The sequence below is a fragment of the Meleagris gallopavo genome, chromosome 6, assembly GCF_000146605.3.
Source record: "Meleagris gallopavo isolate NT-WF06-2002-E0010 breed Aviagen turkey brand Nicholas breeding stock chromosome 6, Turkey_5.1, whole genome shotgun sequence".
NCBI lineage: Eukaryota > Metazoa > Chordata > Aves > Galliformes > Phasianidae > Meleagris > Meleagris gallopavo.
The window spans coordinates 25,211,252-25,224,139 of NC_015016.2; the positions used below are offsets into that span (position 1 = coordinate 25,211,252).

Consider the following 12,888-nt stretch of genomic DNA (forward strand, 5'->3'; position numbering starts at 1 on the left):
CAAAAAAAAAAAAAAGAAAAAAAGTTTTGATATATCAGAATGCATCTGGTAAAATCTTAATGCAACAAGAAGAAACTTCCACCTATACTTCTGGGAGCAATGGTCAGCCCTTAGATCCCTCACCAATAAATCTGGCTTCAGCTAAATGAATTTCGTGTTCCACCACTGTGTTTTATTGTCCCCTTAGGTTAACTAAAACCATTGTTTTTGCTGCTGCTGCAGCCAGTGGTGTTATAGAACTTTGTACTTTGGTCTGAGCCAAAAGATTGCAGGTAACTATGGATGATGATGATGATGATGAAGGAAAGTCAAACTTTTTTTTCTTCATCTTTTAATCTCACTGAGTTATTTTTATGTCACTAAAAACACAGCTCCAAACTGATGTCTCTTCACTAATCTATTTATTTTGTGCTTCCCAAATGTATTCCAAATAGACAACTGTCTGAACGTTGCTTAACTCGTTTTCTTAAACGTTTTGTTAAAAACTATTGTTTGATTTATTTATCTTATACAGCTCTAATGTAGTATTCTTTTAACAGAAAAAAAAGTCTGGAATTATTCAGTCGTCTTCAACACTAATTTCAAATGCTCTCTCAATAAGACTGATGGGTACTTATTGAAGCTATGTGATCCTAGAAGTTCCTCCCTTTTGTTTGTGTAGAATGTTCTCAGATGCTTCCTAGAATCTTCAGTGCTTTGGAACATATGTTTAATTTCCCATGGTTTATGTTTTCTGTTGTGGCAGAGAAAATAGTAAGCAGATACTTTGTGACAGTTTGACAAAATTTTCTCACCTTGTGAGAAGCTGATTGCAAAAGAGGAAAGCACATCTCAGACCCACTGCTGATGGTACGGGTTACTCTCCCCAAAATAAACTTGCCAGCTTGGAGGATATAATGAAGTAGACCATTAGTTAGCCTTAAACTTATGGGACAATTGGTAGGAGTTAAGAAAGATCCATTCTGGGGAAGGAAACAAGAGTCAGCAGTTTCTCCTGGCACCTTCACTACTTTGGGAAGAATGAAGGGATGCTCAGGGTAGGATGTCTGTCCCTGCCTGGGAAAAGCCACAGTCCTTTGTGGCTGCAGAGCAATCAGGATGCTGAGTGGTCAGCAGCCAGTGCTTGCTTCACGTAGTATTTCCTATGAAGTTAAAATGTTCAGGCTGTTTGGTTTTGAACCCACATGGCAAATTTACTGCGGTATGAGGAGATGAGGCTCTGCTGCTTTCTATGAAGTGGCTTATGTTTATGCTGGTGGTGAGTTAGATAAAATATATTCATTCTGACTTGATCGCAGAACCTTTGATTAAATTATATTTTTCTCTATTTTCTCATGAGAACTATATCTGGTCATGTGCAAATATCTTGAAACAACACTAAACATAAATTATTTGATGAACTACTCAGGACTATTCACTTAATGCATGATAATCCTGTGAGTGTGTTAACAAGCAGCAATTCGCTGATGATTAAACTGCTTTAAAATGTCTTTGTACTCATATGCCATTAGAATGAACTTGGCACTTCTAAAACATCCATTATTCATCATGTTCCAGTGTTGCATCTGACTGTGTATCACTTTAATTTCACTCACTTAACAAAGCAATCCATTCATTACAATAGTTTGCAACATATTTTCTAAATCAGAAAAAATCTGATTAAATATGCAGTGTTATTTATCATGAAAAATACAGTAGAATGAAAAAATAGCATCCCAAATCATAATTACATACTTAGTGAATTAAAATATGCCAAGTAAAACTAAATGGGTGTCTTAAGAAAAAACTTTGTTGAAATCAATGATGCTGTTAGATGGGGAAGCAGGTTATGTAAAACTTTGACCTTTCTTCTAGAAATATTTCAGCAAATAATTTCTCAGTGGTCTATGTTCATCTGTTGTCCTGATCATTCAGGAAGGAGACAGGGACAGAGCATTATCATTGCAGATAGAAATACTTGTTGCATATATATTTTTCTTTTTGTTTTTTCTCTGCTCCTTTATTTGTTCATTCTACAATGCCTGCATCCTGCAATTCCTTGTCAACTCCATTAAATCCTATATTAATTTTGCTCCTGCTTCAATCACTCAGGCCAGCATGCCCAAGAGAAGTATCTCACAAAGCATCAGACTGCTGAGGTGACTTCTGTATGAAAATTTTTTACTCGTGGGCTGTATGATCTCAAAATTACGACTTTTGTCAGAAGAATTTACTGGAGTACAGGCTAAATGAACCACTGTTGAAGTGCATTTTCTTAACAACGTAGCCAAATGAGTTTCTGATTCAAGTAGTAAAATTCTGATAAATAGCGGTGGAGACAGACTAACAATCTCCAAACAAGCTAGAAAACTTTATTCTCAGATCAATGTCTTGCAAAACATACACAGACATGAGGTGATTAAACTTTTCAACTCTAGATTTTGACAACCACTTCTGTCTTAATTTTGCTTTAAAAATGCTCCCTGGGCCTACTGGAAAATTAGTGAATATGAACCTATGCTTGTTTCTTAAAGGCTTTGGTCACATGTTTTTAATACATTCTGATTCAATCTGTTGCCAAATTCGAATGTTTTAATAGATAAGAAAGGTTACTTATGTTTTCCTAGCAAACAACAGATTTAGGGAGTCTCTGGTTGTATTAACTCTTTCAACAACTCTTGCTACAATGAAAGTACAAGTATTAACCGATGGATAAGAGAATCCCTAAAATAGAACTGTTAAAGATAATGGGAACAAAATACGTGTGGAAGAGAAGTAGTTGTGTGGTTAAGAGGAAGATAGTGAAAGAGGTAGACTTGGAAAAATTTAAATAACCAATGATCTCTATGCTTGGCAAAGAATGTTGATGTAATCGGAGTAAACCAAGGAACCCAACTGTGGATTCACAGGTTTACGTTCTTGTCTCTTGCTTTGAATCAGTTTTTCTTTGTTCATAGACCAGTAAGTAAGAGTTAGTTTGCAGTGAGTTAGGAATTAATCATGGGTATTTCCAATTAGTACACTTTTGAAATGTTTCAGCATATAGATTCATTTATCATTCTTTCTTTGAAAAAATGGCAGTTTATGGCACATGACATTTAGTGCATCATCTTTGGCACTATCAATGCTGAGTTAGTGGTATCTCAAGCTTCAGGATGCCTTTTTATAGTAAAACTCCTTAAGGTATGTTAAGTTTTTCTTTCCATCTAATCTTGATAGTGTTTGTGGATATATTGCTATAGCTTTGCCTATATTTATATATAATTCAACATATGAAAAGCCTTATGTTGTGCATGCAAATAATTCTGAATTCACTATTTCATACTCTGGAATTGTTATTTACAGTGCAAATAACCCCACAGGTTCTACAAATTTCTAGATGAGGACTTTTTTTTAAAAACAAACAAACAAAAAAACCCCCTTCCATTAATGCGTCTCTGTTTCTTTACCACACAGCCCCTGTTCTCCCTGGGGCATATCAGCAAAGCCAGTCCCAAGGATATGGATACATGCACCAGACCAGTATGTCGTCTATGAGGTCAGTGCATTCACAGCCTCATCCAGCAGGCCTGGTGAGTATTGGATTTAATAACCAATTATGTTTGGCAAGCAACCTTATCAACCATTGTGAAATTTCTTAAAGATAGGTGAATTGGTCCCCTGAGCACTACAGTTGGACTACCTGACTGTCCTAGTCCTAATTGTAAATGATAATCCAAATGTAGGAGAGGTGTTAAGTGACGGAGGACAGTGACAAAAAAAGTGAAGGAGAACTGAATGGGTATACAGCTATTTTTTTTTTTTCTTTGGAAGTGGGAAGGGAGCGGCAGAGGGAGTGTTGAGCATTTGTCTGTTTGAACACTTCATATACAAAGTTATATTTTAGTAGTTATTGTATTTTTTGTTGTCATATCACTCCATACTGCAGATTTTGCAGTGCAGATCTCATCACCTTTTAACATAAGAATGTCAACTTGTTGAACTGTTTTAAATTGGTGTATATTCACTACTTCTTTTACCTTATTTAGAGGTGAAGTATTTAATTCTGAATGAAACCTAAAGCTTTCTAGAGGAAGGAAGTTTAAGCTGAAAGAAAAAATGAGTTGTCCTTTTGACAAGAAGTTGTATTTTCTTCAAAACTGAAACTCTATGGTATTTTATGTTATAAAGGTGGTTTGGGGATGTCTGTTTTCTCAGCTTCTTTGGAGCTGAAGGGGCTAACTTGCTGGGAATTCTAGGATCCAGATAATTGCATCTTTGGGCAAGCCAATAACCTGAGAAACTCTTTGGGTGCCTACATGACAGTTGTGAAATGGTTGGTGCTGGAATCAGCCTTTCATTTCAAAAGATAGCTCAAGGTACCTGGGAAGCTGATTAATTTCCCAGCCAGAGCGAAAAAAGTGGTTGAGCTGGAAGCCTGGGCTTTGCCAGCAGGATTGCTAGTGAGTAGGAAGCAAAGCAAACAGCCTTCAGATGCTGGAATGGAGATGCCTGAAAATCTAGAAATCCACTTAGCAAACCTTGTATCTCTGTGAGTAGGTGGAAAGCTACGATTTGTCCTATTTTTCCTTCTCAAACTGACTTACTGGGTGGGCTGTCTGTTGAAAAAATACTATTATTTGAGTCAGATTGAGAATAAACATTGGCTCCTTTCATAACTGGTAGTTTGAAGGTAACAAGAAATGGAAGGGAGTGAAGTTAAAGCATTTGAAGTATGAAGAATAGACTGAGTCTTTTCAGCAGGATTTCTTATCCCTTCTGTGAAACAATGTCGTTACCTGGCATTCTTTAGAGTGATAGTAGCTGTTTATCATGGGAATAAAACAAAACCAGTGAATGTCATGGTATAAACTGATTTTGTTGCAGTTTGAGTGAATTTCTTTGAAGATAGGAAACCAAACATTTCTAGAGGAGAAAATCCAGGACTGCTCTCCTGATGCTGCCTGCTAACTTGGCAGCCTGGTGAGGGAGGCAGCCCTAATCTCACCACCATCAGGGTGACTACTCTGCTCCAAAAGAGGCAAGGTTACAAACCTTGTGTGCTCTCTTGTCTTTCTGCTGTCATATCTAAAGACTTTTTTTTAGCCTGTGCAAATTGTCCATACAGGCAGGGTAAGTTACACTCTGCTATTAAAGTGGCATAAGGGTGTCGCAGAGCCCCTGGTTGGGCACTGTGCTGAAGTGCAGATTCATGCAGACTGAAGATTGATGGCAGCCTGTGATCCTAACACAGTTTTTGAGTAATTTTTTTTCCTGTATGAATTGTGTTATGATTCTCAGCTTTTGCTGACTTTCTACAAGCAATTTTGCATAATGGGCTGAATTAAATTGTTGCTTACTGTACAGAATGCTTTGTAACAGCTCCCTCAAGGCTTCAGCCAGGCTGTGTTTACCTCTTTGGAAAACAGCAGTGTATTCTGAAGCCTTCTAAAGGCTAGATGTCTAAAAGTGGTGGGAAAACAAAATCCACATTGCAAGTTGGCTTTCCCTAATAGATGCTCTGTGTGAAGGCCTTTGCAACCGGTGCTGTTCCTGGCAAGGGCTGATCCAGAAGATAAGGGTAAATTGATGGTGAATTGGAAATATGCATGTGTTGTCTCATATCTGGGTGCAAAGCTGAGAATATGATAGCTAGGCTTCATTGCTTCATAAGCACAAAGATTACTGTTTTTCCTAAGAAGAAGCTACAGATTAGACCTTTGGAGGGAGCAGATAAGAGCCTATTTGACCTCAACCTTTCCCTCTTTTGCTTTCAGATCTGCTAAACTCACTACTGACAGGGGAATAATTCACTACAGTGCATTATAAAAATCTCTGCTTTCAGTCCTTTAAGCATTGTAATTCTCAATTATATAACCCTGACTACATTCTGAAGTGATAATTAGCTATTAAAATCTAACAGGATTATTATGGAGATTTCTCCTGACAGCCATTTAGCACCTAATTAGGTGTTAAGGCCATAAATTTGGGTTTCTCAGAAGCATTTAGGGCCCTAATAATTTTTTTTTTAAGTTTAAAATTACCTCTTGTCTTCACACCTTTGCCACCAGAAAGGAGACAGCAGTAGTATGTTCTACAACATGATGTTCTAAGGATGAGAGACCATCCTTTCTGGCTGAGTAAATTCTCTGATTTTTCCAGTGTACGTTAGTCTTATTTAACCTCTTTGTCTGTCTTTGCCCATTTAGAAGCCACCATAAGGATGGCTCAAAGGAAAATTTATTCCCCGCCTCTTGCCGCATTTGAACTTATCACTATTTATATTAAATGAATGCTTTTTTTTTTTTTTTGGTAAACAAACTACTACTAGCTGCTGCTGACCTTGTTATAGTAGCATATCTTTCACTGGTTTTGGAGTTAGTTTCAAGGCTCAGTGGAGAGATCATTTGAAATAGTAGGAAAAAATGAGAATCTTAAAGGTAGAGACCATTCCCCAAGGCCTTCTGACCACTAGTTTTCTAATTTGTGGATCTTTAGTGAATTTTTTGGTGGTGGTAGAAACCTTCCAATTGTTTTCTTTGGGATTTTTATTATTTATTTATTTATTTATTTATTTATTTATTTATTTTTTAAATATCACCTTCCAGATACCCTTGGAAGTTGTGGAATTACTATTAAGAATCTACTGTTAAGAATCTAGGCTGAAAATCAGTACTGGGCACACCCAGGACTGTGACTTGGGCAGTAACATTATGAGGCAGAACAATTGCACAGAGTAAGATATAAATAAAATTTAGAATGGGGTTGTCAGACAAGGTAACAGTAAACCAGAAATTACTTCCTCTAATGTTTAATCTGTTGTACCAATGATAAAGCCAGAGTTAAGACCAAAAAGGGCATTTTCTTGTAGTGAGTTTCCCCATTGTGTTTGGGTTAGATGATCCCACGTGATGAAAAAACGACCTTGTCACTGCTTATATGTGAAACTTCATTTCTAGAAATCATTTCATTAAAAAACAAACTCTAATGCCATATATCAGGTGGAACTAAAACGAATCCGGGGTGTATTCCTCAGCTAGGAAAACACTTTTTACTATTTAAAACACTCTGTCAGAAAAATTCATCCAGATATCTTAACGTATAAAAATATATATATATCTGATAGAGCAATTGGTTACTATCTATAATGCTTGAATTGCTCTTGATTTCATCTGAGAGACAGGGAAAGTAGAGGAAAGCACTCTTGGGAATTTAAAAATGAATAAACCATAGCATTTTGTAAATTGTCAGTGGAAATAGATATTCTGTTTAGGAAGAAATTGAAAGTCTTTGCTTGCAGCTAACAGAAGTGTAGAAAAATTTGGCTTAGCTAACTACAGAAATTCTTGTTCTGTTTAGATCAAACTTTTATCTGAGCATTTAAAAATGAGTATCGTAAACAATATTTTTGTCTTGTTTTCACTAGATAATAAAGATGTTTGTAATTCTTGATTTAGAGTAAGAAACCAATGTGATGAAAGATATTTAAAGAGATAAAAATATGATCTGTAGTGAAGATGTAGCAGAAACTTTTTGGGAATTATGCAAAGAGGCTATAGAAACAGGCCACAGCAGGACGTAGAAATGTTACTAGTGAATATGTGAAACAACAGCTGGAATATTTGAAGAGACGGTGAGTAGCCTGATAGCCTGATATTTGTTTATATCAGGGCTTTGAACCATGTGGATTCACATAAATAATTATTCTGGTACTCAGAAAAAGTGAGTATATTATTTGAATATTTGTCAGGGCATGAGGTGTATTGCTTCTGTTCAACAGGAAATTTGTATGATTTCTCCCTCCCCCTTCCCTTCCCTTCCCTTCCCTTCCCTTCCCTTCCCTTCCCTTTTTTTTCTTCTGAGTAAAGAAGAGAGTTAAACTATTTCTGCTCAGGCTTGAGACTTTACAGATTTGTTTTCTTCCCTTCAACAGAGAACATACAGAGCTATGTATGACTACAGTGCTCAAGATGAAGATGAAGTTTCCTTCAGGGATGGTGACTATATCATCAACGTGCAACCAATTGATGATGGCTGGATGTATGGTACTGTTCAGAGAACTGGGAAAACAGGAATGCTTCCAGCAAATTATATTGAGTTTGTTAACTAATTTTTGTCTCTAGTCCTTTGAGCTTTGTTAGGATTTACTCAAAATCTAATCTTTTAGAAAAAGTCAGAAGAATCTTTTAAGACTACATGTTCATTACTTTATTGCTACTATGACAGTCTGCATTCTCACTCAGAATCCAATTTAGAGTCCTTTAAATGCAGATGAATAAACAACAAGAGCTTTGAAAACAGCATGGCTTATAATAGTGCTCCCTCAAAATAAAATTTAAAAAACATATATGGAAGCCTGGTGCTGCTAATCCTATAAAATCAATTAGCTGTAAAGGAAAAATACCTTTTTCCTACATTTCAAAGGGGTTGTTTCTCTTTATAGTAACCATAAAATTGATTTGCTTCTTATGGGAGATGTCTAATGCTTGAGAAGTTAGCATCCTCATAAAAAGAAAAATGTTAGATAATTCGATCATTTGAAATAATACCAAGTAATACATTTGTTTAGAGAAAAAAAACAAACAAAAACCCTACTGCCCAGCAGCCTTACAATGAAAAGGTTTATTTTGACAGTAAAAATTTCCCAATTCTCACCTGCGTTTATTCCTGGATTACCCATTTTATGTTTTTCACAGTAACCTCTTCTATCAGCTTGGCTTGCATCCTAGTCCATCAGTTAGATCCATACCTGGTTTCATGGTTCTTCAGTATCTTTCCCACAGAAAATTCCTTGCAGAAATTATCTTGATTATAAAAGCTATCATGTCTTCTGTTTCCTTCAAATAATACTTTGCGTTTAAATATAAACTTCCATTAGAGCAATGTTACTTCCTTCACTTTCCCCTGTATTGCTGTAAATAGTGTGTGTGAGGCCCTGGTGCTGTGCAGTCACACAAAGCATGCAGACACATCCCTTCATCTTACCACAAGTAACTTGCTTAATGGCTGCCTTGCTAATGAGCTAATGTACCTACCCTGCTGCAGAAATAATTGCACCTCCATTGAAGAGTGGAGAAGAGCTCTGGTTATTGTAGTGCATTTCAGCTCAATGGCCTATTTCAGTTTCCTCCAAAATTTTTGATGATCTGACAGTGAGTTGTACGTTTACAAAATGATTAATGAAGGAGAAACATAACTTTCTTTTGAAATTTATTCCTTTTCATAAGTGAAACTGAAGGGAAAACTAGCAAAAAAAAAACAAAACAAAAACAAACAAAAAAACCCTTCAGCATTCTCTATTCCATTAAGCTTCAGTTTCCAACATGAGTAGAAAACAGTAATAATATTTTGCTGACAAACCTTGCCTCTTGCTGACCATTAACTTATGATTAGGAAATGAAGGAACCGGGTTTCAATCTATGAGACTGAGAGGAGAGCTTAATATATCTGGTGACATAACAGACCTGTCAGAGATGTTTTGTCACAGGCTTGAAACACAAGGAAGTTTCTCTTGCTTTAAGGGGATGCCAGGAAGGTGCTGTGTTCCCTCCCAGTTAAAACTCTGTGAGGAAGGACAAGAGAATTAGCAGTTCATGTGGGAGCTTACTCATGTGAATGCATACAAACATAAAGAAATAATGAAGAAATAATGTTTTTGCTGATAATGTGATTTGTGGTATTCAACCATATGAGAAAGAAGTTAATTTTGGAGTAGCTGTCGTATTGATCCTGCACTGACATTATCCCATTTCTGAAATGCTAAGAGTAGAACTATTGCAGAATTTATAGATAATTTTGTATGTTATATTTCACAAAATAAGAAAGTCTGCTGTATCTGTTTAAACAACAAAGAGGGAAGGCAGTACGGATTTATTACAGCAACTGAAAGCTGTCCGTGCAAATACTTCCTAGCTCCATTTCTGCGTACAATTAGGAATTGGAAAGTTTAAGCAGATTTTTTTCCTGTTGTTAACAAGGGGCAAGTCCCAAGCTGCCCAACAGGGGGTGGGATGACTGCATTTGAAAAAACAAAAAAAGAAAAGAAGGCAAAAGCTCATGAAATTGTCTATACTTTCTTGTCTGCTGCCTAATTTCAAGGCCGAAGCTAACTGGGAGCATCTAACTTCAAAAAAAGTGGCTTAAAACCAGGCATGTGAGCCTGTAAATGTGCAATCTGTATGGCTTACATTGCTGTCATTTTAAATACTTGAAAGATAAGGGCTCTAACAGACCCTTATGCATTACTGGTGACTTCCACGTAAATTTGCTAGCTTTGCAAGTTAAATGGGTTTTTCAAAAGGCTGCTGTGTTAGGCACAGCTAGAAACTCTCAAACAGTCTGTTTGTGCATTGGTTTTCATCACTGGCCATCAACAGCAGAGAAATCCTATCTTAAAGTAGCTGGCAAATTTTTCTGATGATGCCTGGGGCAGAATTGGATATCACTTGCTGCTATGCTGCTCTATTTGTTCTGTAATGCTGACAGCAATACAAACAAGTTGGCAGTTTGCTAACCAGACATGAATGCAAAGAAATGGAGCGAACAGATATTTTGCATCAAATTGCAAATTTTAGTCACTTACAGAAAAGCAAGTCTCAACATTAGCTTTCTTTCTTCGTAAGTGAGGAGATGGCTTCCAGTGTTGAATGTCTAGTGAAAAGTAAATCAGAAAATGAGCATTCGATTGGAGAACTATGTTGTGCTAAACAACCGAAATAAAATGTTGTTGATGAATTTTGAATATTCAGTAGCCTGGCAAAGCACTTAAAGCAATTGCAAAATAAAAAAGGTCAAGGAAGCAAAGCAGTATGTGAATTGTATATCTCATTGAAGTGGTATGTCAGCAGAATTATTAGGATCTGTTTTAAGGTACTCATTTATGTAGTCAGGTTTTTATGTTATATGTACTCAGCAATTATTGTTCATTTGGAATGTTTCCTCTTTTTTAATATACAACAGACTTTTTTCCCACTGTGCAAATATGTTCTGAACAGTGCTATCGAAGTCCACGAATTATCAGAGTGCTGTTTTCAGACTGTTGTGTAAGATCTGAAATTTGCAATGTCAAAAGAATAGGTCAGCAACCAAATTGTGCCAGCACAACTTTTTCAAGGCATATGTTGGAGCCTGTTACGTGCAGTGGTATGTAGGGGTGAGCAGATGTTGTATGCTGTCCTGTCACCTTTAAAATGTGCATTTCTTTTTAACACAGCGTGTTCTCCTCACTGTACTTTTTCCTGTTAACAACATTTTTCTGGGGAAAGAGTTCTAAGGAACCAAATTTCCCAAGATATTCCAAAGTTCAGGCTGGAAGCTCATATGTTCCCATTTTAAGCATCTTAGAAACAAGGAAGTTATGCTAACATTTTTACTAATCTATGTATAAATATATAAAACTATGTAGAGCACATTCATACATATACACAAGAACAAATGGGTGCCTTGCTTTTCATTACTTTTTCTTGCCTGGCTTATCTTCATTTTCTAAACAAAGCTACTTACAGATTCTGCATTTTTCATTATGGAACATTAGCATAGCATTTAATCTTGATGAAACAGGGTTTTCTTGATTACATTAGATGTACCATAAACCACTTCAACAGATTGAGATTTGACAGAGATTCACCTCCCATGGATTGTATTTGAGACAAATGTGTCCATACTGAGTGTTACTTGGGGATGCAGAAGGTCTCCAATGTCTGCAAAAGATAATAATTTTAGCTTTTATTGTACAGTGATGGCATGCCATCTTGTACAATGAAAAAGAAATGGTGTGTAAGTCTTTGGCAGAAAGTGGTATAGGATATAAAATGTTAGATTTTAATTATGTTGATTAATACTCCATTTCAAATACAGAAGAAACTTTAGTTAGTAAATGTTTAAATAACATGCTGGAACAGACAAAAGATGCTGTTGAAAGATCTCCAAACTGATGTGCTGGCAAATGCAAAGTACTGGTGAGCTGTAGAAGAGTAAACCATTTTGCAGTGCTCTAGTGATTTTCTCCAGCTTTATGCAATAGGAATCCTATCTCCCTTTTTGAAAGAGAACATGAAAGCTATATTTCCTAAACTGCCTGCATTACAACAGTATATTGAAAGGAATTTCATATGCTTCTTGTGTCTGATAAATAGAATTTGCATATTGTACTTAAGTTGTATTCCAGTTGTTGTTGACATTTGTTTAATTATTATTATTTTAGAGGGGAAAATAAGCTATACTGTAGCATTTCAATCATGTGTATTTAATAGTACTCTTAGAAGTTGCTACACTGTTGGAAGACAGCAATGACTGTATTAACATTGATTAGCATGATGTGGAAAATCTCAGCTGTTGGTTTTTGCAGTGTGATATAAAAAGCAAAAATGAACCGCTGTGCAGTTTGGCTTATGTTTGCTTTCAAGTGTGTAAAAGTTTTAGTTTCTTGCAAAACTACTGTATTTGGGAGTATACAGTTCTGAAGGTAACAACTGTTTTTCAAAGGACAGGTATACTTACTCTTGGATCATATGATGTATCATCTTAATTTGGCTTTTGTTATGCAGAAAGTTAACACCAGCTATTAAAATATATTTTAGTAGAAATGCTTTAATTCCTGTTTTTTCCTCTACACTGTGAATATTTAAGCCTTGGTGGACTAGAGCAACATCATGCTGCCCAAAGTACTAACCTATGCAAACTAGTTCACATTTTAGTTGATGTCACAGTGGATGTAACATAACAATTTATTTTGCATAACATTAAAAGTCATTCAAATAAAATGTTAAACCTAGAACTATGTATGTATTATATTCATAATCAATCCTCTGCAAAGCTATTATGCCCAGTAAAATAAACTACTGGAGCTGTGTATTGTTCTAGCTAAGTAAGGATGCTCTGACTTTTCAAACTGAAGTGGAATATATAATGCTATTTCAAGCTTGATCTCAA

General features: G+C 36.0%; 1 long non-coding RNA gene across 1 annotated transcript; it reads left to right on the forward strand.

Annotated features, from left to right (window-relative positions):
* Window positions 1-36: 36 nt before the first annotated feature.
* LOC104911448 lies at window positions 37-12,550 on the forward strand. Its single transcript, XR_793918.3, has 2 exons — window positions 37-3,551; window positions 7,892-12,550. It is a non-coding gene; the product is annotated as an uncharacterized LOC104911448 (long non-coding RNA).
* Window positions 12,551-12,888: the final 338 nt, after the last annotated feature.